General features: G+C 42.4%; 1 long non-coding RNA gene across 1 annotated transcript; it reads right to left on the bottom strand.

The window, feature by feature from the left end:
- Window positions 1–375: 375 nt before the first annotated feature.
- On the bottom strand, window positions 376–729 carry LOC124651615. Its single transcript, XR_006987464.1, has 3 exons — window positions 667–729; window positions 519–587; window positions 376–441 (listed from the first exon to the last, which is right to left on the bottom strand). It is a non-coding gene; the product is annotated as an uncharacterized LOC124651615 (long non-coding RNA).
- Window positions 730–5,348: the final 4,619 nt, after the last annotated feature.

The following is a 5,348-nucleotide window of genomic DNA, read 5'->3' as shown; positions in this document are numbered from 1 at the left end:
TTTCTTTCTTTTCGTTCGGACGTACCTTCACTTTTTGGTTCAGCATGAACCCATCTGAGAAAATTTGAGAGAAAGAGCACAGTAGGAGGACAATGATAGAGCATGCACTTGGATGAAGTTGTGAATTGCCAAATCTACTAAATTACAGTTACACTTAGGGCTGCTCCAAGATTTTGTTGGCCGTAGGAGACACAATAGTGGAGCTTCCCTAGGCCAAGGGCAGCCGTTGCCCCCCTCAACTCCAGATTTTCTAGAAATGATATTTGTAATATTATGCTTGATTTTTAAATATTAGTCAAAGTTTATGCATGAATGTAGAATTGCACTGAAATGGAGAAACAAAGTGCACATAAGTATGTAGTAACTTACAACTCTTTGAGGTTAGGAAGATCCCCCAATGAGGATGGCAATTCACCAGTTAACTGATTGTTTTCAAGGTGACTGCAATACAGGAAAAAAATGAATTAGTTTGATAAATCCTGCAGAATGCTGCACTATGACAAAAACTGCAAACTCACATATACTGCAGATTTCTGCATCCAATGAAATCAGGGATCTCACCAGAAAATGAGTTACCATCGAGTTTTCTGCATTTTCAAAGAAAATAGGTCAGAAAAGTGGAAGCGGAAAAAAGGAAGATGAAAAGAATGAACCATCTGATCTTACAAGTCGACCAATGCGGATAACTTTGTCAGTTCCTCAGGGATACTTCTTGTAATGTTCTTCCCTAACAACGTGCTGCGAGGGACAATTCTTAGGTTTTAGTACAAGATATTAGTAAATAACTCCAAAGTGAAGGCAGAATTGCACGACTATCATACATCGAAAAAATCCTAGGTGCTGCTTCTGAACTGCATTGCACCCAGGTCCATGATGCTGGCAAACACGGATCACCACCCTCTTGTGCCCAACCTGCTTGCGGATACCTTGATACCAAGCTAGCCATGATGTTTGCTGTCAATATTATAGAACCACCAAATTAGTCGAAACAGTTCTTCTCTACGATACATCTTGAGATCCCACCACAGTAATATGGACGTGTTTGTAAATTTCCATGGCATTCAAGATTGGGCCCTTTGAAGAATCATTTGTCTTACTAAACTCCAGAAAACAAATGGAAGTGAGATCCCCCATGCATTTTCCACGAACCCGTCCAAATCAAGTCGGTAGTTCAAGGATCCATTTCGGCCAATCACTGTTTTTTGCATGGCCTTTTCAGGTGGTTCTAACTCAGTACCGACAAAATTAAAACAGGGTTTGCGGTTGATATTTTTTGAATCCCCGGAGCAACATCAACTACATAATTCGCTGTCCTCGCAGAATCTAATTCCCATATTCTATCAAATGGATCATCAGGGTACCTGGAATTCAAAGAAGAGCAGCCTTCAACGATCTTTTTTAGTGGTCTCTGCTAGGGCGACACTAATCTAAGGACCCCTTGCGCCCTTCAGCGATCTTTTTTAGTGGTCCCTGCTAGGGCACCAATAAACTAAGGACCCCTTATTCACAGTGGCGGAGCTTCCTAGGCGAGGCCGCCAGGGGGCCATTGCCCCCTACTCTAGATTTTTTGAAGATATCTATAATATTCATGTTAAAATCTTGATATTACTCAAAGTTTAAGCATGATTGGCGTTCTTGGGCCCCTAAACAATCTTTGTCAATCGCCGCCGCTTGGTCATACACAAAAGACTTAAATAATATTAATCCAGAGTATTACTGTAATGTAATAGAAAATTAAATAATTCATATATTTGATAGGTCCATATTTTTCTCTGCAAATTTCGTAAGTTACTCAATGATGGCTGTTGTTGTTATGTATATCTAGGAATGCCAGAGAGAAATCGTGGCATCGAGAAAATTATTCAGAAATTTGGATATTTTATTTTTGATAAAAGGAGTCCTAGTAGAAATGTATTTGCTAGAATTATTCTAACTGTTAGGCCATAAAAATAGAAATGTATTAATATGAGTACGCAAACAACTCTTAGAGCATCTCCAACAGGCGCTCTAAATTTTAGCGCTGTAAAAGCATTTTACATCGTGCTCCATCCATATTTTGCGCGTGAGGTCATATTCACCTCCAACAGAAGCTCTAAACTTTGGAGCTGTAAAAATAGGTTGTTGTTTCAGCGCGCGACTTATACAGCGCGCTCTTTCCAGCGTTGTAGATATAGTGCACGAGATAGCGCTTTTGCCCCAAGCTCTATTTTACAGCGCCGGTTGCAGCACCTGTTAGAGCATAAATTTACACCCACACGCTAAACTAGTCACTTTTTTTGATACAACGTCGTTTACAGCGTCTGTTGGAGATGCTCTTAGCCAGGTCTTTTGCCCTTGCTACACTCAATGACTTCGGCGTCAAGATCTGCCGTACGTGCTACAACAGATGAATTTATCAAGTTGGTATACAAGTTAGCAAGCTTGTACGTACGTAGGTTGATGGAGTTTGTTGTCCACCGTACCATACGTACATGAAACGTTCAAGGATGAGCTCAATTTATTAGTGTGTTTCTAGAACTCTTACTAGTGTAAGAACCACTCTATGCTTTGAGGTACCCTCATACACCTAAATGAACAACCACTCAACAAATGCGCACCTATTTCTCTATCTTTCATTACAGCATAACTTAAACGAAAAAATATAACTAAACTTGAAAGAATAAGAATGTCGAGATTACTGTATATGGAAGGGTGTGAGATTACTCTGGAGCTCCATGTAGCTTGATTTTTGGAAAATTCAAAAATGTTATTATTTTAGTTTAAAAATAGATGGATTTATATTTTTTACAAAAGATAATATATTAATACTAAGAAGCTATCTGTTACTACACTCTAACTTTGTAACAACTCAATGTCAAATAGACACGGAGGATACACACAACCTTATAAAGAAGACATAACTCCCAAATGTCATGTTGGTGCGATAAAAGCCAGACGGCAACAAGCAAAAGCAAAGGTTCTCCAAACCAACACCTTCAAAAAGAGAACCACACAAAAATGCTGCTAACCGGATCCGGTTAGTTTACATGCAATGTTTTCAACAAGATAACTATACCTAGACGTCGTCGTTGTCAGGTACAACCAATAAAGATCAGACAAAAAATTCCGATATATATATATATATATAGATGTCAAATATGAACATGTAAACTTTTACACAATTATGTGTCAGCGATCAACACACAAATGAAAAATGTGAAACTAGAACTGAAATTATAGTGCCGACTTACCGCCATAGTTTTTATGATTTTTTTGTAGCCTAAAATATCAAAAATTTAACAAAAAACATTACACGTTGAAGGAAGCCATCCTTATTCATCTGCACAGAGAAAATCTGGTTACTGGTAGTTTTAAATACCAGTGTATATCTTTAAGAAATTGGACTACATGGGGCTCGGGTTCCATATGTCCACACTCGTAAAATGAGTCAATTTACTGTCAAACAAATAAACTAAAGAGTGAAATATCCTTGGGTGGCTCCCGCCTAACCGGAACTGCCTCCCGGGTCGCTCCCGCTCGGGAGATTCCGGAGGTCTAGACACCCTAACCGCCTCCGTCCCAACTCCGTCCTGGCCAGGCCGCTGCCGCCGCCGACGCCAGCAGCGGTGGCAGCGCTCGTCCCCCAAAATGGTGGAGGGCAGCGGCGGCGCTTCCTCCAGTGTGTCCGAGCAGGGAGGTGCGGCGTCGGGCGGGCCAGGTGGTTTTTGGAGTAGACGGCAAGGTGGCGGGGCTTTGGAAGCCGGCGAGGCTGATGGGTGCGGTGTGGTCGTAGCGGCGTGAGCCCGATCTGGGCCCAGAGGGCCTGGTCGGGCAATGCGATGTGCATGGTGGTGCCGTGGATAGCCTTGGCCGATCGGGAGCCCTCCTGGGCAACGCCCACTGGATCCTAGACGGGGTGTCTCATGCTCCGCAACCTGCCATATCATCTTCTTCTCTCAAGCCGAGGCGGCGTCCCTGGGCTCGGCGACGGCGACCTAGCAAAGCAAGGATGGTGCTTGTCCACCATTTTCTAAACCTCCTTTGTTGTCATTGGCCAGCGGATTGTTGCGTGGTATTCATCCGCGTTTAAGAATAAAATTGGCGGTCCTAGGTTTCTCTTGTCCGAAGATGGTTACCATCCTAATGTCGGTTCTTCTTCATCTAGTCGGAGTGGTGAGTTCCGGAAGGCTCCGTCACCTTATACCTCGAGTTTGCAGGATCGGGTGGTATTCGGTCGTACGCACACATGCTTTTATTCCAATCGTTTGGTTCTGGAGGGAGCGGCCCGAAGCTTTGTTCTCTGTCGCTATCGGATAACAATCTGATCCATGGTGAAATCAGAGGCGGAGAATATCATGAAAGCCGGCTTGAAGGACTAGCAATGGAGGTTCGAGTCTCTGTGATGTTGAGGGACTGGCTTGGGTGTTCTGGGTTTCGTATACAAGTGGGGGCGGCAACATAAGTGAAGTTCAGAGTCTTAGAGCATCTCTAGTCGTGTCCCCCAAACAGCACCGGGTCGAGCGTTTCGGGGACACTTTTTTCTTCGTGCCACGTTTGGGGGACGTCGCTGCCCAGCCGCGTCCCCCAAACGAGGCTCTACATTTTTTTGATGAAAACACAACCATTTTATTAAACATATAATACAAATAATGTGTTTGCTAAAATTGTTTTCAAATTATAATACAATAAATAATAAAACAACAAAACAAATATAATAAATGGGGCTAGATCAAGGCGCCACCGCATTTCCTTATAATCCTTTGACCATCCACATATGCTCAACGAGATCATTTTGAAGTTGCTCGTGAACATTGTTGCCACGGATCTCTGTGTGCATGGCGACGAAATTAGCAAAATCTGCAGACACCTCATGATCAACCTCCGCAAAAGGGCCCTGACACTCATAGGGACCAATATGTCTCCTGGCATGATTCTTGTGGTCATCCTCGATGGTCATTGATAGCCTGCAAGAACACAAGATCATTCGTGCATATTTTTGTGGAAGTATTATTTCCGGTTTTTATATCGTGTCCCAACAAGGAGCGTAGGAGGATGTTTATGTTGCACCCAAGGTGTCACAAGTCTTAGGTGAATAGACTACAAGAATTGAAATGGAAAATGGTGAATGTAAATGATAATATTTTGGAGTATTGATAATGCAATAAAGTAAAGTGCACAAAAGTAAATAACTAATAAGAAGTAAACGAGTTTCTGCAGATGAAAAGTAGGCGCGGGGTGATTCAGTTCATGGTGATAGTGAATGTGCCTAGTGGAATAAATTTGATAAGTGAATATGATTCTTCCTATTTATATCTGAGAAGGCAAGCAACCCATAAGAGAGAAAGACTCCTCTTGGTAGATTTCATCTT

Source organism: Lolium rigidum, chromosome 5 (assembly GCF_022539505.1).
Source record: "Lolium rigidum isolate FL_2022 chromosome 5, APGP_CSIRO_Lrig_0.1, whole genome shotgun sequence".
In the NCBI taxonomy this organism is placed as follows: Eukaryota; Viridiplantae; Streptophyta; class Magnoliopsida; order Poales; family Poaceae; genus Lolium; species Lolium rigidum.
The sequence above is the reverse complement of the archived record's forward strand: the minus strand, read 5'-3'. Positions and strand labels throughout refer to the sequence as shown.